This window comes from Mandrillus leucophaeus, unplaced genomic scaffold, assembly GCF_000951045.1.
Source record: "Mandrillus leucophaeus isolate KB7577 unplaced genomic scaffold, Mleu.le_1.0 Scaffold693, whole genome shotgun sequence".
NCBI lineage: Eukaryota > Metazoa > Chordata > Mammalia > Primates > Cercopithecidae > Mandrillus > Mandrillus leucophaeus.
Window position 1 is genome coordinate 947,011 of NW_012107508.1, and position 24,957 is coordinate 971,967.

At 38.5% G+C, this 24,957-nt stretch overlaps 1 protein-coding gene and 1 long non-coding RNA gene across 4 annotated transcripts in view; both read right to left on the reverse strand.

Moving 5' to 3' along the window:
• The window catches only part of TFDP2 (transcription factor Dp-2 (E2F dimerization partner 2)), a 243,274-nt gene that overhangs the window by 108,939 nt on the left and 109,378 nt on the right, over positions 1–24,957 (reverse strand). The window contains exon 4 of one of the 3 annotated variants that reach the window (XM_012002659.1): positions 7,653–7,687. The exons of the other annotated variants lie outside the window; for them this stretch is intronic. The gene's annotated coding sequence lies outside the window, so the exon portion shown is untranslated. The remainder of the gene's footprint in view (positions 1–7,652; positions 7,688–24,957) is intronic. 3 annotated transcript variants of the gene reach the window in all.
• Positions 24,642–24,957, reverse strand: part of LOC105555630 — a 1,002-nt gene continuing 686 nt past the window's right edge. Inside the window, exon 2 of the long non-coding RNA XR_001008502.1 lies at positions 24,642–24,827. This is a non-coding gene — a long non-coding RNA (uncharacterized LOC105555630). The remainder of the gene's footprint in view (positions 24,828–24,957) is intronic.

Genomic DNA, 24,957 nt, shown 5'->3' on the forward strand with positions numbered 1-24,957 from the left:
TTTTTTTTTTTTTTTTTTAGTAGGGATGGGATTTCACCATGTTGGCTAGGCTAGTCTCAAAATCCTGATCTCAAGTGATCCACCCACCTTGGGTTCTCCCAAAGTGCTGGGATTACAGGTGTGAGCCACCATGCCTGGCCTGACTTTAAACTTTATCCACACATGCCAGATCTAGTATTGAGCAGTCATATAATACTATGGCCCTCATCTATTTGGGGGATTAAAGATCCCTTTGATGATCAAATTAAAATTATATACTCTTTAGATAACAGAATTTTGCTCAACAGTTCAGTTTGTCATGACTTGAAGTCAATTTGTATATCTAATGTATGGATCCCAGATTTACTATGGCGCTGATAAACTAAGGAAGATCTTCTGACCCTGTTGTCTTGTTCCATGTGCATGTGATTGGCAATCTAATCCTACATACTTTGAAACAGAATATAGTTCTTCCCTAGTCAAAAACAGGACCTAACTAAGAGTTGTTTAAGCTGGTGATTGGTTTATTAAACTGTTTTCTTTACTCCTGTAAATATTTGAAATTTTCCATAATAAAAAGTTTAATCTGTATGTCTGTCTAAAGTAGGGCCTGAGAAAAGGCATACTGCTCCCATGGATTTTCTCTTTGCCCCTTCTCACCACTACTTTATCACATCTGAAAACGTACCCCAACAAATCCACTTCTGCCACTGCCTTTACAGCGCTCTGGTCACCAAGGGAAGTACAGAGGTAATGATAAGAGAGATGGGAGGGAGAAAAAGAGCCCTGGTTGTTGCAGATAGCAGTTGCAACATGGGGTTGGTGGGAAGCTGCCAAGTTTCTGGTTGGTAAAGTTCCCACTTCCTTAAATTTGTAGGTATGAAGTAGAGAAGGGTAGAAATCTACCTTTTTCCTGCCTGTCCCGGCTATTTTGTCTCAGAGATCTATCTTCATTTCTACTCATCGAAATTCCTCCTGTTGCCTGGCACATTTTAATCTGTATTCCCAGTTTCTATTTGTAGCTTTGCTTTTTTGTGTATTTTCCCAAATTTGACCGAAGCATAATAGAGAAAATTAAGTTGGGTCCCACCAGCTAGCTGTCATCTAAACTCGGGCTTCCCAGTTGATTTTTTGAGCCCGAAAGGTCTGAAAATAATCTAGCACACATTTAACCTGGGAAAGGCAGGTAAGTGGAAGAGATAGCTTCTCGTGTGCTCTTGCCCCTCTTCTGCCTTAAGCCACACTACAATCTTACATAAACAGAAATATGCCTACTGATACTATTGAGCACGTTAAATACAGGATATTAAAAAAGAAAGTGGCATTTTCTCTCAAGGAACCTCTAATCCAGATTAATAAAGTTGAAAGACTTCCAATAGATGTGAAGTTTAAACTGAAGCACTATTGCAACTGAGAAAATAACTTTTATCTGAGGAATGCAAGTCCTTTTAAATATCAGGCCTAGATAGACATTAAAATGAGATTACAATCATGCCTACTCCCCTCCTTTGAGCTATGTATTCATCTGTTGAAACTGCTTACTATTGCCACAAGTAGCCATAAATTAGCTTAATAATCCACAGCAGGTGTGAATTATAATAACACTATAATCCACACCTTATAGGTTAACAATGTACAATCACTAATTAATGTTATTTCTGTAAACCAGTGAGAATTCCTAACAACTTTGTACAGTCTACTCCCTGTCCCCCTATTTTGCCTTTCAAACTCCATTTGTAACTGCTGCTAATAGGAGTGTATACTCAGGGCAACTTGAATCTATGTTCCCAGGTTGTAATCCTTAAGCTTTGCCCAAATAAACTATCATTTATGTTTGTTTTGCCTCTATTTCTTCATTTTAGGTTGACATATCCAATTAGAAACATTCAAGTTAATCCACAATAATGTGTGCTTGATAAAACTTACAAATTAGTGAACTAACATGCTATTTTTTTTTTTTTTTTTTTTGAGACAGAGTTTCGTTCTTCTTGCCCAGGCTCCAGTGCAGTGGCGTAATCTCGGCTCATTGCAACCTCCACCTCCCGGGTTCAAGTGATTCTCCAGCCTCAGCCCGCCGAGTAGCTGGGATTAAAGGCGCCTGTCACCATGCCCAGCTAATTTTTGCATTTTAGTAGGGACGGGGTTTCACCACGTTGGCCAGGCTGAAATTGAGCTCCTGACCTCAGATGATCTACCTGCCTTAGCCTCCCAAAGTGTTGGGATTACAGGCGTGAGCCACCGCTCCTGGTCCTAATATGCTAATTATTAGATACTCTCAAACTGAAAAATAAGCACACAGAGAATATTAAAACCAATTAGCATAAAGAGGTGCTCTGAGATTAGCTGGGTGTGGTGGCTCACACCTGTAATCCTAGCACCTTGGGAGGATGAGGTGAGCTGATTTCTTAAGCCCAGGAGTTCAAGACCAGCCTGGACAATGTGGTGAAACCTCGTCTCTACTAAAAATACAAAAATTAGCTGGGCGTGGTGGCATGTACCCATAATCCCAGCTGCTCAGGAGGCTGAGTAGGAGAATTGCTTGAGTCTGGGAGACTGACATTGCAGTGAGCCGAGGTCGTACCACTATACTCGAGCCTGGATGACAGAGCGAGATCCTGTCTTAAGGAACAAAAAATCAAAAAAAGAGAAAAAAAGGTAAAAAAAAAAAAAGATTAATAGAGGTATAGTTTTCTGAATTCCTCCTTGTTTTGTCAATAATATTTCAGACTAATAAAAGATTTCTAGAGAAAGATATAAATGCAGAGAAGTTTTCAACCTCTGATCTGAAAGACTTGATTTTTTATTTTATAAGGTCTCGCTCTTTTGCCCAGGCTGGAGTACAGTGGCACAATCACAGCTCACTACAACCTTGACTTCCCAGGCTCAAGCAACCCTCCCACCTCAGCCTCCCCAGTAGCTGGGACTACAGGAGTATGGCACCATGCCCGGCTAACTTTTAAATTTTTTTTGTAGAGACAAGGTTGTACTACGTTGCTCAGGCTGGTCTCAAACTCCTGGGCTCACGTGATCCTCTTGCCTCAGCCTCCCAGAGTGGTGGGATTACAGGTATGAGCCACTGTGCCCAGCCTGAAAGACTTAATTTGAATTGCCTGTATCACTTGGGAAATTAATTAACTGCTCCGAGTCTCCATTTTTTCCACCTCTAAAATGGGTATGATAATAGCACCTATCTTGCAAGAAGGTTCTGAAGATTATATGAAATAATGAATATGAAGGGCTTCTTGTAGTTCCTGGCATATAGCACTCAAAACACAGACTTCTTATAAAAAGTGTTCATCCTCTGAAAATAGTGAGCAAAAGTAAGATGGTGACTAAGGTTAAAAGGTACTTTAGAAAAGGCATACAAAGAAAATAACAAAACAAAACCATTATAAGTAAACTACAGCCCAATATCCCTCATGAACACTCACGAAAATTCTAAATGAAATTTTAGCTAACTGAATTCTAGAATATATAAAAAGGACAACATATGCCTAAGTGGAGTTTAACCCATGAATGACAGAAGGTTGGTTTAACATTGGGAAATCGATCAATATAATTCCCCATATCATCAGAATAAAAAAGAAAAACTACACTATCATCTTCAATAGATGCAGGTAAGGCATTTAACAAAATTCAACAATCATTTATGACAAAAACTCTCAGCAGACAAGGAACAGATGGGAACTCACTCAAAATGCTAAAAATCAAACTACAGAAAACCCATAGCTAAAAATCATACTTATGGTAAAAAAAATTGAATACTTTTCCCCTAAAATCAGGAACAGGACAATGATGTACACCTTTACTACTTTGACAATGAACTAGAGGGCTCAGCCAGTGTAATAAGTCAAGAAAGGAAATGAAAGGTATAAAATAAGAAAGGAATATGTAAAACTTTTTTGTATACAAACAAAATATTGGCCTATATGGAAAATCCTACAGAATCTATAAAAATGGACTAGAAGAGTTTGACAAGGTCACAGTTTGGCAAGGTCACAGGCGGCAAGGTCAATATACAAAAACTAACTGTATTTCTATCTTCTACCAACAAAACGAAATCAGATATTAAAAATTTTAAACATTATTTACAATAGCATAAAAATATTAAATATTTAGGGATAAATCTAACAAAATATGTACAAGAGCTATACAATGAAAACTGCAATATATTGCTGAAACTATAGAAGACAAATTAATGGAGAGAAAAAACATGTTTATAAATTAGAAGATTCAGGCTGGGTGTGGTGGTTCACGCCTGTAATCCTAGCACTGTGGAAGGCCGAGGTGGGCAGATCACAGGCCGAGGTCAGGAGTTCAAGCCTGGTCAACATGGTAAAACCCCATCTCTACTAAAAATACAGAAATTAGCTGGGCGTGGTGGCAAGCGTCTGTAATTCCAGCTACTTGGGAGGTTGAGGCAGAAGAATCGCTTGAACCCAGGAGGCAGAGCTTGCAGTGAGCTAAGATCCAGTCACTGCACTCCAGCCTGGGTGATAGAGCAAGACTCCATCTCAAAAAAAAAAAGGTCCTTTATGATAATGGTTCTTGTTTTCATCTTTACTCTTATCCCAGACACCTATCCTTCTGTGACACTGAACTGCTTTTAGTTCCCTGTTTTCTCTTCTCTGTCTCTTTTAGCCTTTCTATATGCTCCTAGTGGCCAGATACAGTGGCTCACGCCTATAATCTCAGCACTTTGGGAGGCCGAGGCAGGCAGATCACGAGGTCAGGAGATAGAGACCATCTGGGATAACATGGTGAAACCCTGTCTCTACTAAAAACACAAAAAATTAGCTGGGTGTGGTAGCACATGCCTGTAATCCCAGCTGCTCGGGAGGCTGAGGAAGGAGAATGGTGTGAACCTGGGAGGCGGAGCTTGCAGTGAGCTGAGATCACGCCACTGCACTCCAGTCTGGGCGACAGAGTGAGACTCTGTCTCAAAAAAATAAAAATAAAATAAATATATGCTCCCAGCTACTTGGGAGGTTGAGGCAGGAGACTTGCTTGAATCTGGAAGGCAGAGGTTGCAATGAGCCGAGATCACACCACTGCACTCCAGCATGGACGACAGAGCGAGACTCCATCTCAAAAATCAATCAATCAATCAATCAATCAATCAGAAGATTCAAAATTGTTAGTATGTCAGTTGTTCCCAAATTTATCTACAGATCAATGTAATCCTAATCAAATCTCAGCAGACATTTTTTGTAGAAGTGTATAAGGTTGATTCTAAAATTTATATAAAATGCAAAGGACCTAGTATAGCTCAAACAACTTTGTAAAATAACAAAATTGAAAGATTACACTATCCGGTTTTAAGGCTTAGTATACAGCTATAGCAGAGTTTCTCAACCTTGGCGCTACTGACATTTTGGACCAGCTATTTCTTTGTTCTGGAAGACTCTCCCGTGCACTGCAGAATCTTCAGCACCATCCCTGGCCTCTACCTCTACCCAGGGGCAAACTTCCTGCCTACCCACCAAGTTGTGACAATCAAAAATGTTTCCAGGCCTGGCGCGGTGGCTCAGGCCTGTAATCTAGCACTTTGGGAGGCCAAGGTGGGTGGACTACTTGAGATCAGGAGTTTGAGACTAGCCTGGCCAATGTGGTGAAATCTCATCTCTACTAAATATACAAAAATTGGCTGGGCGTGGTGGCATGCACCTGTAATCCCAGCTACTCGGGAGGCTGATGGGGCAGAACTGCTTAAGCCTCGGAGGCAGAGGTTGCACCACTGTACTTCAGCCTGGGAGACAGAGTGAGATTCCATCTCAAAAAAAAAAAGAAAAAGGTCTCCAGATATTGCCAAATGTCCCCTAGGGGCAAAATTGTCCTTCACTGAGAACCACTGAGCTACCAAGACAGTATGGTATTGGCATGAAGATAGACACATACTTCAATGGAACAGAAAAGAATCTAGAAACAGATCCTCAATTATATAGTCAATTGATATTTGACAAAGGTACAAAGCAATTCTATGGGAAAGGATAATCTTTTCACTAGTTGTTGCTGGAATGATTGGATATTCATATGAAACAAAAATAAACCTTTCCTCTTATTCCATATACAAAAATTAACTCAAAATTTATCACAAGGCTGGACTTAGTGACTCACGCTTGTAATCCCAGCACTTTGGGAGGCTGAAGCGGGAGGACTGCTTGAGCCCAAGAGTTCGAGACCAGCCTAGCCAACATAAGGAGACCCCATATCTACAACAAATTTAAAAATTAGCTGGGTGTGGTGGCACATGTCTGTAGTCTCAGCTACCTGGGAGGCTGAGGTGGGAGGATAGCTTGAGCCCAGGAGGTCAAGGCTGCAATGAGCTGTGACTGTGCTACTGCACTCCAGCCTAGGTGACAGAGCAAGACTGTCTTGGAAAAGCACAAAAAACCAAACTTATCATAGACTTAAATTTAAGAGCTAAAATTAGAAAACTTCTAGGAAAGTTCTAGGAAAATAAAGGAATATAGCAACGTAAAAACTTATAGGAAAATGTGCAAGAAAATCTTAGTATTATTGGCTTAGGCAAAAATTTCTTTTCTTTCCTCTTTTCTTTCTGAGACAGGGTTTCACTATGTTGCCGAGGCTGGTCTCTAACTCCTGGGCTCAAGGGATTCTCCCACTTCGGCCTCCCAAGGAGCTGGAACTACTAGGCTCAAGTCACCCTGCCTGGCTTAGATTTCTTAAATAGGATACAAAGAACCACAAACTATATTTTTTAATTGAAAAATTGCACATTAAGTGATACAGGTTAGATGTTTGTCTGCTCCAAATCTCAGGCTGAAATGTAATCCTCAATGTTGGAGGTGGGACCTGATGGGGGTGTTTGGGTCATGGGGGAGGATCCCTCATGAATGGCTTGGTGTCATCTCTGTGGTAATGAGTAATTCACACGAGATCTGGTTGTTTAAAACAGTATGGCACCTCTCCCCATCTCTCTTGCTCCCTCTCTTGCCATATGACTTGCTGACTCTCCTTTGCCTTCTGCCATGACCGTAGGCTTCCCAAAGCCCTCACCAGAAGTAGATGCTGGCATCATGCTTCCTGTACAGCCTGCATAACCATGAGCCAAAATAAACTTCTTTATAAATTATCCTGCCTCATGAGTCCTTTATAGCAACATAAACAGACTGATGTATCAAGATATATAACATGTCTGCTCTTCGAAATCTCTTAACTTTAAAAAGTTAAGACTGAGAAAGTAGAACGTTATGAGCTTTCTGATCTGGATTTTAAGCAGGAGATACTGGAGAAGTCTTTAAAAAGTTAAGAGAAGAAAAAGACACATGATAGCCTGGGAGAAATGTTTGCAAAATATACATGTGATAAAGGACTTGTAACATGAATAAGACAATAACAAGACAACTCAATAAAAAATCTGCAAAAGATTTAAACACTTACGTAACCAAAGAAGATATGCTGATGGCAAATAATCATATGAAAAGATTCATAATATCATTAGTCATTAGGGAAATACAAATTAAAACCACACTGAGCACCAAACTCACTTGAATCACTAAAATGGAAAAAAAAAACCTGACCATACCAAGTGTTGGCAAGGACACAGGGCACTAGAACTCTTATACACATTGCTGATGGGAATACCAACTTGTAAAAACACCTTGGGAAACATGTTTGGTAACTGCTTATAAAGTTAAATATACACTTACCGTATGACCCAGCAATTCCACTTCTAGGTATTTACCTTAGAGAGATGAAAACTTATGTCAACACATAAGCTTGTATTTGAATGTTCATAGCAGTTTTATTAATAATGGTCCACAAGTGAAACAAAAATGTTCATCAACCCATGACTGGATATACGAATGGTGGTATATCATAGAATAGAATACTGTTTAGTAATAGAAAAGAACTACTGATTCATACAACATGAATGAATCTTGAAAACATTATGCTAAGAATCCAGACACAAAGTGAGATTAATATCAACAAATATTCTATATGGCTAAAAACAAATATTCTATATGGCTAAAAACAATTATGATTTTAGTAGCATGTTTTGCCTATATGAATCACAGACACTATCTTTTGTTATTTATTTATGTATCACTTCTCCTTAAATCAATTATAAACTCTCTGCTATAGGGGTTATCTTGTATCTCGGGGTGGCACTTCATAATATTAACACCTCGTGTTTGCATATCAATGCACAGGTTTCATAATTCTCATCCACTAAAACAACTGGCATGTGGTATGCATATTGCAATGAAGTCAACATACCTAGGTTCAAATCCCAGCTGACTGTGTGGTCAGCAGTAAGTCATTTTACCTTTATAAGATTCACTTTTCTTATTCATGAAACTAAAAAGCATGGATTAAGTGGGAAAAGACAGTGTTAGGGACATAAGAGATGGTACAATCAACAATTCTAATGCATGTAAGACTATTAAGGACAGAAACCTCCGGAGATGTGAAGGGCCAAAAGTTATACTTGAACTTGATTTTCAGAAGAGCCAAAGACTGAGAAAGTGGAACCTCATGAGCTTTCTGATCTGGATTTAAAGCAGGAAATATTGGGAAAATCACCACAGAGATAACTAGTTTGTGGCAGACAACAATCATAAAAACATCCCCTTTTGATCCTACAATGCAGTCAGTCTCTTCCTGTCACTGGGAGAGGAAGCACTGAATGGTTCATCTACATATTAAGAGAAATGAGCTATTTAGATGATCATAAAACAGGTTAATTTTATTCTTCTGGTGTGTTGTGGCCATAGTAATCCATCTCGGTAAAAGATAAAACATAGGTTCAGATATTTGGTATACGTGCTTGGATGAGAATCTACAATTGGTGGAATTACAAATGTCTATCAATCAAAAGACAAAATCACTCAAGGAACATATGGTAGCCCCAAGAAGCTTCATTAGGGATTTGCAGTGTACCTACCATGTGCCAAAAACAGGCACTCTGCTAGGCGAGGTCACTTGTTTTATAATTTAATCCTCACAATAGCCCTTATGAAATTGCATGATCACTCCCATTTTAGAGATAAGAAAATTGACATTTTGAAACATGACAAATTTGCCCAAGAAGTCACCTTTAGTATGTGACAAGGCTAACATTGAAACTCAGACCTATTTGATTCCATGTCCTTATTACTGCTACTTAAAACCTATTATCATTACATAAAGCCCAGCTTCTAATTATTGAAGCCAGCACAATCCTAGAAAACAGTAGGCTTTATCATTTTTTTTCCTGTTTCCAAGAGGAAACAGATATTATCTCCAGCTACCAGAAGGGAACCTGAAGCTTATATATAAAGTGATAACACAAGTTCTTGAATCTTGGAATTACTAGCCCTTTCGCTGTATTAGCATTCCACTGAGATTCATCATGATAATCAATGTTGAGGAGGAAAAAAAGGTGGAGGAGAAAAGTGTATGCAATTATAAGACCAAGTGTTTTCATTCTTGGAAAGCCCACATGAATTTACTGAGTACCCTTTTTTTTTTTTTTTGAGACAGAGTCTTGCTCTGTCACCCAGGCTGGAGTGCAGTGGCACAATCTCGGCTCACTGTAACCTCCGCCTCCAGGGTTCAAGTGATTCTCCTGCCTCAGCCTCCTGAGTAGGTGGGATTACAGGTATGCACCACCATGCCTGGCTAATTTTTGTATTTTTAGTAGAGATGGGGTTTCACCATGTTGGTCAGGCTGGTCTCGAACTCCTAACCTCGTGATCCGCCCGCCTCGGCCTCCCAAAGTGCTGGGATTACAGGTGTGAGCCACCGTGCCTGGCTACTGAGTACCTATTACAGGTCAAGCACAGTGCTTGGCACTGGGGATGTAACAGTGAATAAAAAAACAAAACAAAACAAAACAAAAAAAACAAGACACAGTTTATTCCCATAGAGAAATAGAGAAGTTTCACCCTAGTAGGAAGATACTGGCAACTAAATAGACAATTAAAATATAGTGCAGTAAATACAGAAACGGGATAGCACAGGGTATCATAGGTGCACAGAGAAGACAAACTAAACCCAGAAAGGCTATCAGATAAAATATAAGATACCCAGTTAAATATGAATTTTAGATGAACAATGAGTAATTTTTTAGTAAAAGTACGTTCCAAATATTGTCCTCTACTTGCTATATCTGGCAACCCTTGGTGGGGGTGATGTTTAGAAAAAGCATCTCAGAATAAATGATACCTAAGACAAAAACCAAACTACTCTTACTTGTCCCCAACAAATCTGGACCCTGAAAAAGTATGTTAGTTGTTGCCCTGTGGAGACAACCATGTGACAAGGATCTGAGGCCAACAGCAGCCAGCAAGGAACTGTAGGCTCTTGCCAATACCCATGTATGAATATGAGAGCCATCCTGGAAGAACATCTTCCAGCCCTAGTCCAGCCTACAGGTGACTACAGCCCTGGCCAACTGCTTGACTACAACCTCATGAGGGACCCTGAGGCAGAAATACCTACGTAAGCCACTCCCAGATTCCTGATCCTCAGAAACCATGTGAGATGAATATTTAAGTTGTTAAATTTTAGTGTAATTATTATGCAGTAATAGGAAGTAATGCCCTGCCGATTAGAGAACTGTGTTCCTTATGAACAGGCCTACACTCACTCATTCACTGGCCATGTGGAGTCACCATCAGTGTGACCTCAGCAAGGATGAGGTGGTGGATCCAGAGGGCCCACAGCTGGGACTGTCAGTCATTTGTGCCTCCCACCAGCAGGAGGTCTGAATGGCACATTTCCATGGCCACCATAAGATTACAAAAAGCGTATTAGCTATAGCATGTCCTTTCTGAAAAAAACAGTAAGAACCTTTTTAAAGACAAAATTTTAAAAAATACTTAAGTACAGCTTAATCACTTGAGAGAATTGTGTGAAAATGAAAATACAAGCAAAATAATAAAGAAAATTAGCAGAGCTAAGACAACTCTAAAATCTTGGATTAGCTCTGGTTCTTAGCTCAATTTCATGTGTGTCAAGAATGATACTGCTCTGCCAACCAAGAAAATAATTTGTTTCTGGGTGGGTTGTTTTTATCTCTTATTCAGAAAGGAATTTTTGAAACCTAAGAATAATGTGCAACTGGGAAGCTATGAACTGTGGTTAATCAACTAATCCAGAATTTCTACAAGTACTCTGGTGAAACAATTTGAGTGCTATGAATTCCATAAATTATTTTACTCCAAAAGGTAAGTTTAAGTAAAAGTGACTGCATTTCAAACCATATTATGAGAACAGAAAAATGTTAGAGAAAGACTTTATTTCCCTAATAATACAGAATAAGTTGAGAGGGAATGGTAATACCTACAGAATTATGTATGGCTACAGGGAGATGCTAGAAGTTTTCCTCTTTGACTACAGTGCCTGGATTCAGTTCCTTGGCTTTATAAAGTTCTCCATCCATACCATCACAGAGTTTCTGCTATTATGACATATTTTTCCCCAGGCCAGTTCAATACCAATCAAGCTTGGTATGCGTTTGGGTTAGAATCCTTTAAGGTCTATTGTTCAGATATACCAGATGTCACTTTTCTCCTTATGGCCTACAAAATAGTCACAATTATCTTAGAATTTAACAGAAACGGAGATAAGGATATTGCCTTAAAGGGCTTATATCTCCACTGATTATACAGCCTGATTTAACCCTTGTTTTCTAGAAATTTTGTAAATTAGTATTTTTATTCTATTTTCAAAATGTCCAAGTCACTTGATAACTAACCCTCGATATTAAAAGAGAGAACCCAGTGATCAAACAAATAAAATCTAGACCATCTTTGAATTTAAGTACCTGATAATGAACTGTTTTTACTGACAACACTTCTGACACCAAATGTTTGGGTTTTTTTGTTTTTTTTTTTAATCACACCAACCAATTCTCCAATTTTTCAGACACCAATTAGGTGTCCAACAATTCAATACAATTCTGATAGTAACTACCTGGAGTTAGCCCAGACCTCACAGACTAAGAGCTCAGTCCCATAAGACTGCCCTCCTGCCCCCAGCATCAGATGCTAGCCACAGACGACATGCCCAGGCTATTCCCGTTTCTGCCTACAGACTACAAATTTGAGGGTTCCCATGACCCCGCCTCAGATTTAATAATTTGCTGGAATGACACAGAACTTAGTAAAGCACTTTACTTACTATTACTGGTTTGTTTAAAAGGCTACTACGACTCAGGAAGACAACAGCCAAATCAAAGAGAAACACGGGACAGGGCAATGGGGCAGGGGTAGGGTGGGTGCACAGAGCTTCCATGCCACCAAGCATGCCACCCTCCCAGTACCTCACTGTGTCCACCAACCCAGAAGCTCTCCAAACTGTCATTTATGGGGTTTTATAGAGGTTTCTTTATGTAAGCATGATTGATTAAATCATGGCCATTTGTAATCATCTAAATCTCCAGGCCCTCTCTCCCTGCTGGAAGTCAGAGGTGGAGCTGAAAGTTCCAATTCTTGGTCTTTCTGGCACCAGCCCCCATCCTAAAGCTATCTAGGGGACCCCAGTCAACAATCTTCTCATTGGAGTACAAAAGACACTCATCACTTTGGAAATTCCAAGGGTTTTAGGAACTGTGTGCCAGAACTGGAGACAATGAACAAAATTTATTTATTACACACACTGATGTTACAGAATAAAGCAACAGTTACTCAGCTATTTTTCTATGGTAATCAGTAGCAGTCACATATATGCTTTGATCAATTCTATATAAATTGATACATGTATCAAACAAAACCCTGAAGTTTCAGGCCTAAGCCTCATGCATTTGCTTGTGGCCATTCTACTACATAAGGTTAAGATTTTCCAAAGACTGTATCAATGTTTCTTAACAAGTGGGTTGTTTCATAGTGAGGTCTAAAGATCTGGGAAAAAAAAAAAAAAAATCAAGAAAAGCTTCACAAACTGGCCAGTAAAATAATCAATGACCAATGGTCAAAATAATATACGACCAACTTCTAAAGGATTAGCTGTCTTTTCTAATACCACACTATTACATTTTCTAATTCAGAGTAGAAGAGAGTTGTGAAAAAAAAAGCATTCAACAAAACTCTTCAACATCATCTAGGATAACAGATGCTACTGAAATATAGTGTCACTGTTCTCTCCAGCTTCCTTCCTTCCTTCCTTCCTTCCTGCCTGCCTTCCTGCCTTCCTGCCTTCCTGCCTTCCTGCCTCCCTCCCTCCCTCCCTCCTTCCCTCCCTCTCTCTCTCTCTCTCTCTCTCTCTTCTTTCTTTCTTTGACACAGTCTTGCTCTGTCGCCCAGGGTGGAGTGGAGTGGCGCAATCTCGGCTCACTGCAATCTCTGCCTCCCAGGTTCCAGCAATTCTCCTGCCTCAGCCTCCCAAGTAGCTGAAACTACCAGCATTGGCCACCACGCCCAGTTAATTTTTTTTGTATTTTTAGTAGAGACAGGGTTTTGCCATGTTGGCCAGACTGGTCTCAAACTCCTGATCTCAGGTGATCTGACTGCCTCAGCCTCCCAAAGTGCTGGGATTACAGGCTTGAGCCACTGTGCCCGGCCCCTCTACAGCTTTCTTTCCTCCTATTCGGAACTTCTTTTATTTATCTCTTCTTAAAACATGTTTTTTCTAGTTCTCTTTGTTCATAAGTAATCCAATATATATTGTAGAATTTTTTTAATCTCAGGGATGTATCTTAAATAATAGAAAGATAACATTAACTTTGCTTTTCATTTTAATGGGTACTTGAATAATTAGATTCTCCCAAAATAAGTACTACATAAAAAAATCGCTAAAATGTATATTTATTTTCCAGTCATTTTACAATTTTACCATTCTCCTTTTTGACTTGTCTGTATGAGGTTATCTCGAGAGAAAGTTTCACTTTGAAAATTTTACTAATAGCAACTTTCCTGAACTCTTTGCCTCAAGTGATCCTTCCACTTTGGCCTCCCAAAGCATTAGGATTATAGGTGTGAGCCACTGCACCCAGCATAATAGTAACTTTCTCATATCCATCTTAAATACCCTTTTTAAAATTAAAGATCCAAAACTGGCAGGCAGGGGACAACAAACGGAAGCTCCCAACAAAACCTAAAAAGAGAAAAAACCAATAGTAGAATTTTTTCATTGTCTTATCCACTCAACAAACACACAGTGAGCTCCTATGAGACAGGCACTATGCTAGGTACAAGTCCCACGTTGTCTCAATAGCCTACCATTACAATACGATCTTAAAATGCCAATGAGGTTAGCAGCATTCAATATTTTTGTATTTAAATTATACTTAAATATATAAAAATGTGTTTGTGGCGGGGGGACAGTTTTTGGGTTGTTCTGTGCCTTCCACTTTGTTCTAAAAACTCAGACGATAGCAAGAATGGAATAAATTCTGAGAACTACACATGGAGGGTTAGGAGTAAGGTATCAGCGGATAAAACAGAAAGAAAACCAAGATGTTAAGAACATTTCAAAGATTTTAAGGCTCCAAAAGTAACACAAACAACTGGGTAGTGCTCTACAAATATTGTCTTACTTGAGTCTAGCAGTGTTCCTGATGACAACAGCCAACAGAGATTCGTTATCAACTTACTTATTTGTCTTTGGCAAAAAATTTCAACTCAGTCTACTGAACGATTTTCTTTTTTTTTAATTTATTTTTTGTTGTTGTGTACTTTCCTTTTATTTATTTATTTTTATTATACTTTAAGTTCTAGGGTACATGTGCACAACGTGCAGGTTTGTTACATATGTATACATGTGCCATGTTGGTGTGCTGCACCCATTAACTTGTCATTTACATTAGGTATATCTCCTAACGCTATCCCTCCCCCCTCCCCCCACCCCACAACAGGCCCCAGTGTGTGATGTTCCCCTTCCTGTGTCCAAGTGATCTCATTGTTCAATTCCCACCTATGAGTGAGAACATGCGGTGTTTGGTTTTCTGTTCTTGTGATAGTCTGCTGAAAATGATGGTTTCCAGCTGCATCCATGTCCCTACAAAGGACATGAACTCGCCCTTTTTCATGGCTGCATAGTATTCCACTGAAAGATTTTCATATGAGAACATCTTTAATGTTTACAGCTGAAGCCAACAGGAAAATAACATTCAATTATAAAAATATAATTCAACTCAAACTAAATCTCATTAGGTACCATATTACAGGACATTAACACTTGAGACTTACTTTAAAAATTAAATGTATGCTATTTTTAAGTTTCATACTCATAACCTTGGATCAAGTTATAATATCCTTTGATATATTTTGTAAAATACTTCTTATAATTAAGTTCCTTGAAATAAAGCTAAAATATATCTGATACTGAGCTGCATGCTACAACAACGTTTTAGCATAATTTACAACCAAAAATTGGCTCTCAATTCATTAATATAGGAAAGGCTCTCAATTCATTAATCATCTGGGAAATACAAATTAAAGCTACCATATATTACCACTGCACACTCACCACACTGAGTATAAGAAAACAGATGAAAAATACTGTGATGGTTAATTTTTGTGTCAACTTGACTGAGCTAAAGGATGCCCAGATAGCTGATAAAACATTGTTTCTGGGTGGTCTATGAGATGTTTCTAGAAGAGACTAGCATTTGAATCGGTAGAGTGAATAAAGAAAACCACCCTCTCCAGTGAAGGGGGGCATCATTCAACCTCTTGAGGGACCAAATAGAACAAAAAGGCAACAGAAGGGAGAATCTGCTTCTATTTGAGCTGGGCATTTATCTTTTCCTGCCTGTGAACATTGGCACACTGGTTCTGAGGCCTCTGGCCTAGAATTGGGACTTGTACCATCAGCCCCTCTAGTTCTCGGACCTTCAGACTTGAGCTGGGACTTGTGCCACTGGCTCCTGTGATTCTCAGCTTTCAGACTCAGACTGAATGACATCACCAGCTTTCCTGGTTCTCCAGGTTGCAGACAGCAGGTCACAGGACTTCTTGACCTACATAACTGTATGAGCCAATTCCTATAATCAATCAATTTCTCTCTCTCTCTCTCTCTACACACACACACACACACACACATACACGCACTCACAGACACACACAGCTGATTCTTGAATAACAGGTTCAAACTGTGCAGGTCCACTTACACACAGATTTTCTTCTGCCTCTGCCACCCCTGAGACAGCAAAATCCATCCCTCCTCTTCCTACTCCTTTTCAGCCTACTCTTCATAACATGACAAGGATAAAGACCTTTATGACAAACCACTTACACTTAATGAATGGTACACATATTTTCTCTTCCTTAAGATTTTCTTAATAACATTTTACTTTTTCTGGCTTACTTTATGTAAGAATATAGTACACAATCTATAACATACAAAATATGGGTTACTTAACTGTTTATGTTATCGGTAAGGCTTTCGGCCAACAGTGAGCTATTAGTAGTTAATTTTGGGGAGAATGAAAAATTATACACAGATTTTTGACTGCACAGGGAGGTCAGTGCCCCAAACCACTGCGTTGTTCAAGGGTCAGCTACATATATGTGTATGTGTGTGTATGTGTGTGTGTATATATAGTCACATATAAAAATATAAAACCAATAGGAGAGACAGCGGTTCTGATTCTTTGGAGAACCCTGACTAATAATACACGTTAGGTATTGGCAAGGATGTGGAGCAACAGAAATCCTCACCTGTTGCCAGTGGGAGTGTGAACTGGTGTAACTACTTTGAGAAAAATCATCTGGGAGTACCTACTAAAACTGAACCCCAACCAAACAATTCCAATCCTAGGTGTATGCCCTGTAGAAATATGCACATGTGTTCACCAAAGGGCATGGACTAAAATATTTATGACATAACTAATCATAATATTCCCAAAGTTAAAATTACCTACCCAAATGCCCAATAACATTAAAGTGAATGAATAATGGTTTATTCACACAATAGAATATTACATAGCAATGAGAAAGGATGAACTACAATTACTAAGCATGATCTCACAACATTTTCTTAAGCAAGAGAAGCCAGTCACAAAAGAATAAATACTGTATGATTACATTTATATAAAGTACAAAAACAGGAGAAAATAATCTGTGCTTTCAGAAGTCATGATAGCAGTTATCCTTGAAATAGAGCACAAAGCATGCTTCTAGGGTGCTGGTTATATTCTGCTTCTAGATATGAGTGCTGGCTTGTAAAACTTCACTGAGCTGCACACTAATAAATGTGTGTAAATAAAACTTGAAATAATAGGTAAATATAAAACATGAATATTTTAATTATAAAAGTAATATTCAGTTATAGATATGTTACAAATACCGAAGAGAATGTATAGTAACAGTCAATCATAATCTCACATTCTAAAGATATTTTGTAAAAAGTAATTTGTTATATTTCCTCATTTTTCTCTATAAATAAATCTCACATAGTTAAGAACCTAAAATACAATTTTACTTAAATCTGAGCTGTTAAATTTTATTAAAATATGCTTACATAAAATAATTCTTATATATCAAGCATTTTTAACTTTAAAATGCTTCTCTTCATAAGCAAAACTTTACAGCTACAAAATTAGCTATCATATACATACATACACAATTTATTTAGTAATTGCAAAACCACAGACTTCAATGTAGGAGCTACTTTTCTGCTCTTTATAATAAACATCTCTGTCTGTCTACATTAATCACACGTTGAAAGTTATTTCCTTAGGACAGCTACCTAGAGGTGGAACTGCCAGAAATAATGTTTGCACATTAAAATTGGTAAAGGCTAAAATATTGCCTAGCATAAAAACAGAGGGTTGAAAAAGCAACCAAATGGGTAACTTTTATTTCTTTCTTTACTAGTCTTTTATTTTAGACAGTGCTCCTTAGTTGGTGAAGCCTCTCAATAAAGCAAAAGATCCACTGTCGAAAAGTCTAAGACATGTAAAGCTTGATGACATCGTAGTATTAGACACACAGCAGGTACTAAAAAAAAAAATTCTGAATTGAATGCAAATTTCTGAATTGAATGAAAACCTTAGGCAGGAAAATCAGGCTGATCCTACTTGTTGCTCAATCCCCACTTTAATATACCCTACCATGTACCAGTAGATTTTTTTGTTTGTTCGTTGGTTTTTTTTTTTTTCCTTGTTTTGAAACAGAGTCTTACTCTGTCACCCACGCTGGAGTACAGTGGTGCAATCTCGGGTCACTGCAACCTTTGCCTCCTGGGTTCAAATGATTCTTGTGCCTCAGCTACCCAAGTAGCTGGGACTACAGGCACATGCCACCACATTTGGGTAATTTTTCTATTTTTATAGACATGGGTTTCACCATGTTGGCCAGGCTGGTCTCGAACTTCTGGGCTCAAGTGATCTATCCACCTCAGCCTCCCATGCTGAGATGACCATGCCCGGCTATCAGTAGTGTTTAAAGTATGGTCCAGTGCTAGTAAACATGAGCTTCTCCCAAGAACTTGTTAGCAATACCAATTTTCAGGTCCCACCCCAGACCTACTGTATCAGAACTCTGGAGGTGATGCCTGGTAATCTTTATAACATGCCCTCTAGGTGACTCTCATGCTTGATAAAATATGAGAACTACTGACTTACAGTATTCCCAACTTCCAAGCATACTAGGAAAATATCACCTTTATTAATCAGGGAGTAGAAAAAAGATGAATCACTTTTTTCAAAGTATTACTCAAGTTCCTACTTTGTTCATTTGGGAGACTGAGGACCTTATTGATAAATAATGTTTTCATCTTCTTCTCTACTTCCTTTAGATTTGTGATTTACATGTCTGCAATGTCAGTCACGCTGCTTTTCATATGTAAATGGGTCCCAAATGGACTCACTATAGGATGTAAAGAATATACAGGATGTCACTGGATGTTATCTAATGTAAAACAATGTCACTGAAAAATGGGATAGTAAGAGTTTCCAAAACGCAATCAAAGAAACAGAGCAAAGTTATATAATTCTACCTAATCACAACAATATATGTTGCAAAAGTAGTTAACAGGAAGATAAAAGATGTGGTAACCTTAGTCTCTTTAAAACACTTTAATATTTTACTTTATTTTTTGTTTTAAATCAGGAACTCCACTGATTTTCATTTTTAAAAGGTAGTTCTTATTGAATTTTAGTATCTAATTATTTAATATGGTAACAAACTAACCACTATTAATTTAAATAAAATGTATCTGAAGATAAACAGGAAAAATACAAACAAGAAAAAGGATCAGATGGCAAAGGTTTTTCAGGTAAAGCAACCCACTGGGATGAACTGGTCAATAAATAAAATTATTTGCAGAATGGAATTCTATTTTCAGATCATTAAGATTTTTTTTTTTTTTTGAGACAAGAGTCTCACTCCGTCACCCAGGCTAGAGTGCAATGGTGTGTTCTCAGCTCACTGCAACCTCTGCCTCCCAGGCTCAAGCAATCATCCCAGTTCAGTCACCCAAGGAAAAAGGAGCTGGCACTGCACAAGCCCAGGCTACCACGCCTGGTTAATTTTTGTACTTTTTGTAGAAATGGGGTTTTATGTTGCCCAGGCTGGTCTCAAAGTCCTGAGCTCCAGTGATCTACCCGCCTCGGCCTCCCGAAGTGCTGGAATTACAGGTGTGTAATTTTAGTTATCCTGAAACCAAACCCAGACTCAAAGAGGAAAGCTAGAACCATTCGTGTGTGTGTGTGTGTGTGTGTGTGTGTGTGTGTGTGTGTTTGAGACAGCGTCTTACTCTGTCGCCTAGGATGGAGTACAGTGGCACAATTTCGGCTCACTGCAACTTCTGCCTCCCAGGTTCAAGCGATGCTCCCACCTCAGCCTCCTGAGTAGCTGGGACTATCAGTGCACACCTCCATACCTGGCTAATTTTTGTATTTTTTAGTAAAGATGGGGTTTCGTCATGATGGCCAGGCTGGTCTTGAACTTCTGACCTCAGTGATCTGCCTGTCTCAGCCTCCCAAAGCACTGGGATTCAGACACCTGCCAAAGAATTTTTATTGAAATAGCAACCAAGTGTTGCTTATACCTATTACTCAAAGTAATACAAAATAAAACAGAGGTTTACTAGATATTTTGGGGCTTAAATTTGTGAAGTAAAATCCAAAAAAGTAATGTGGGTAAAAGTTAGCAGCTTAAGTAAACATGAAACTCTTAAAACATATAAGCTACTGAATTTTTAAGAATTTGAACACCGAAGTAATTTCTAATACCAATTCTCTACTCTTTTACCTTTCCAACTCCCTTTTAACTTTATCTTACTCTCATCAAGAAAAGCACAGTTCTCACATTTGCATCTCAGCAGAAATGCATTATTATGGTCCCTACAGAGAGCCATTCCAGCAACTCTTCCAGTAGAACTCTGAATTCCTTCTGCTACCTAATGATTTCCCCACAATATGCTTCTTTTATTCCTGTTCCCAGGCTGTGAAGATTTGTTCAAAAATGTTATAAAACCTGAAACAATTGATGCCACTATAAATGTATGTATAGATGCTATGAAGGTATGTATGATGCGGTTATATCCTGATAAACCCACTGTAAGATTAAAATATTGTAAGTTGAAAATTCATTTAACACACCTAACCTATCAAACATTAGAGCTCAGCTCAGCCTACCTTAAGGTGCTCAGAATACTTACATTAGCCTGCAATTAGGCAAAGTCATCTACCACAAAGCCTATTTTATAATATGTTGAATAGCTCATGTAATTTATTGAATGCTGAATTGAAAGTGAAAAACAGAATAGTGGTATGGGTACTTGAAAGTATGGTTTCTACTGAATGTGTATCACTTTTGCACCATCATAAAGTCAAAAAATTTTGTCAAACCATCGTTAAGTTGGGGATCATCTATCTGCTGGGATCATCTTCAGCTGGTTCCTTACTGTGACCCAGGGATCCCCAGAATCATCTCTAAGATTATAAAGGATTAAAAATAATACAAAACAGGATCTAATCACCAATACTCTCCAAATGGAGGATTTGTGTACTTCTCTCGTAACTGAGGTTTATCCAGGAAATCCAAGCCTGATTTGACATATAAAAAATCAATCAATGTAATAATATACCATATTAACAAGCTAAAAATACTCCACCGTGTAATCATTGCAACAGGGGCACAAAAAGCATTTAACAAGGTCCAAAAACCACTCATGTATAAAACTCCCAGAAAACCAAGAATAGAAGGAAAACTTACTCAACCTGATAAAGGGTAGCTATAAAAAAAATCTACAGCTAAAATAATACCTAAAAATAAAAGACTTAACATTTTCCTCCTAATACGGGGAACAAGGCAAGGATTTCTGCTGCCACCATTTCTATCAAACCTTGTGCTGAAAGTCCTAACCAGTGAAATTAGAAGGCAATTATATCTCTATATGTTAGCAAAGAAGAACTGGAAATTGAAAATTAAAATACCACTTATAATCAAAAACTCTCCTGCAACTGATAAGCAATTATAGCAAGGTTACAGAATATAAAGTTTAACATACAATTAATTGCCTTCTTATACACCAGCAATGAACAAATAATATTTGAAATTAAAAACACAAGACCATTTACATTAGCACCAAAAATGAAATACTTAGGTATAAATCCAATAAATATATATACACAAATATATATATACACATATGTGTATATATACACACATATATGTATACACATATATATACATATACACATATACACACACACGTATATATACATATACATACACATAAATATAAGATCTCTGGGGGAAAACTATAAAACTCTGATAAAAGAAATCAAAGAAGATCTAATTAATGTAGAGCTATCCCATGCTCATGAATAGGAAGAATCAATATTATTAAGATTTTAGTTATTCTCAACTTGATATACAGATTCATTGCAATCTCAATAAAAATCCTGCAAGTTACTTTGCACTTATCAAAAAACTGACTCTAAAATTTATATGACAAGGTAAAAGACTCAGAACAGTCAACACAATAGTAAAGAAAAGCTGGAAGACTAACATTATCCAACTTTAAGACTGACTATAGGTCGGGCATGGTGGCTCATGCCTGTAATCTCAGCACTTTGGGAGACCGAGGCAGGAAGACAGCTTGAGCCTAGACATTCAAGACCAGCCTACGCAACGTGAGACCCTGTCTCTACCAAAAAATTAAAAAATTAACTGGGCATGGTGGCACATGCCTGTAGTCCCAGGTACTTGGGAAGCTGAGGTAGGGAGATTACCTGAGCCCAGGAGGTCAAGGCAGCAGCAAGCTGTAATTGTGCCACTGCACTCCATCTTGAGAGACAGAATAAGACTCTAGCTCAAAAAAAAAAGAAAAGAAAAGAAAAAAAAAAAAGACTATAACTATAAAGCCACAGTAATCAAGATAGTGTGGCACTGGCAAAAGAACAGCAAAATAGATCAACAGAACACGATAAACAGCCCTGAAACAGAACCATAAAAATATGGTCAACTAATCTCTAACAAAATGGGCAAAGGCAATTTAATGGAGAAAAGAGAGTCTTTTCAATAAATAAGGCCAAATGAACTGGTATCTACATGTAAAGAAATGAATCTAGACACAGATTCTTCATACCTGTCATAAAAATCCAAAATGGATTCTAGACTTAAAACATAAAACACAAAATTATAAAACTCCTAGAAGACAATAAAAAAGAAAATCTATATGAGCTTGGTTTTGGCAATTACATTTTAGATACAACAGCAAAAGCATGATCCATGAAAGAAAAATTCATGTTGGACTTCATTAAAATTAAAAATTTCTCCTCTGTGAAAGGCACTATTTCTCCACTACCAGATAACCAATGTCAACAGTTTCTGTGTATTACAAGAGACATTATATGTTTTCAAGTTTGTATGCTGTGTCATTATTTCTCTCTCTCTCTTTTTTTTTTTTTATAGAAAGGGTCTCACTCTGTCACCCAGGCTGGCTGGAGTGCAGTGGCACAATCTCAGCTCACTGCAACCTCTACCTCCTGGGCTCAAGCAATCCTACCACCTCAGCCTCCTGAGTAGCTGGGACTACAGGTACACACTACCACCCCCAGCTAATTTTTCATAGAGACAGGGTTTCACTATGTTGCCCAGGCTGGTCTCAAATTCCTGGACTCAAGGGATCTGCCCGCCTCAGCCTACCAAAGCACTAGGATTATCGGTGTGAGCCACGACGCCAGGCCTGTTCCTCACTTCTTTAAACAAATAGTTATATACCCAGATTACCGTTTTGCACTTTTCTTTTCTTTTTCTTTTTTTGTTTGAGATGGAGTCTTGCTCTGTCGCCCAGGCTAAAGTGTAGTGGCACAATGTTGGCTCACTGCAACCTCCGCCTCCTGGGTTCAAGCGATTCTCCTAACTCAGTCTCCTGACTAGCTGGGATTACAGGCACAAACCACCATGCCCAGCTAACTTTTGTATTTTTAGTAGAGACGAGGTTTCACCATGTTGGCCGGGCTGGTCTCAAACTCCTGACCTCGTGATCCACCCGCCTTGGCCTCCGAAAGTGCTGGGATTACAAGCATGAGCCACCGCGCCCGGCTTCTTTTGTTAATTCAATGTGTCTTCTAGATCATTCTATATTTGTACGTAGGCTTTCTCATTCCCAATTTTACATCTGCATAGCATTCCATTATATGTACTGAACACAATTTATTTAACTAGCTCCTACTGATGGATTTACATTGTTTCCAATACTTTACTATTACATATTATACTGTAAAGATTAACTTTTATTTCCTAAATTTGTGAGCTAGCAATAAAATAAATTCCTAGAATTGAGACTACTAAGTTGTAAGACATGTTAATATTAAATTAATAAATATTGTAAATTCCCTCTCATAAAGGTTGTACTAATTTATGTTCCCACCAGTAGTATAGGAAAGCATGTTACCTTACGCCCTTGACAAAAGTGTTTTTGTCAAACATTTTTTCTTTTTTTTTAGATGGAGTTTCACTCGTTACCCATGCTGGAAGTGCAATGGTGCTATCTCAACTCACTGCAACCTCTGCCTCCTGGGTTCAAGCGATTCTCCTGCCTCAGCTGGGACTACAGGCATGTGCCACCATGCCCAGCTAATTTTTTGTATTTTTAGTAGAGATGGGGTTTCGCCATGTTGGTCAGGCTGGTCTCAAACTCCTGGCCTCAAGTAATCTGCCCATCTCGGCCTCCCAAAGTGCTCAGATTATAGGCGTGAGCCACTGCACCTGGTCCAAACTTCTTTTTTTCAATCCTGCACAAAATGCTTAATACTCACCAATCTTATAGCGTGAAATACGATACATCAATGTTTTTATTTATTTTTTTGAGACAGGGTCACCCAGCCTGGAGTACAAGTACAATGGCACGAACACAGCTGGCTCACTGCAGCCTACACCTCCCAGCCTCAAGCAATCCTCCTGCCTCAGCCTCCCAAACAGCTGGGACTACAGGTGCATGCCACCAAGCCTGGCTAATTTTATTCTTATTTTTTGTAGAGGCAATGCCTCCCTATGCTGCCCAGGCTGGTCTTGAACTTTGGGCTCAAGTAGTTCTCCAGCCTTGGCCTCATTAAGTGCTAGGACTACAGGCATGAGCCACTGTGCCCAGCCCTCAGTGTAATTTTAAATTACATATGCCTTAAGAATGAGGTTGAGTATCTTTATATATGTCTAAGAACTGTTAAATATTTTCATTTCTGTGAACCTTCTGTTCACAAGTTTTGTCCATTTTTTGAAAATCGGCCTGTTGATTTGATTATTTCTTTTTTTCCCCACATTTAATAAGATTCTTCCACTTTAATGCATAAAACCCTTTGAAATCAGTGTCAACCAGGAAAATACATGTTAGAAAAAATTGGAATGAGAGTTAATATTCTATATTCAGAACATCTGAGAAAGCATTTTTGACTATTACAAAAGTTTATTTAACAAAAAGTCTAATATGAAAATGTATGTGACCTAATTTTTTTTTTTTTTTTTTTTTTTTTGAGACGGAGTCTCGCTCTGTCGCCCGGGCTGGAGTGCAGTGGCCGGATCTCAGCTCACTGCAAGCTCCGCCTCCCAGGTTCACACCATTCTCCTGCCTCAG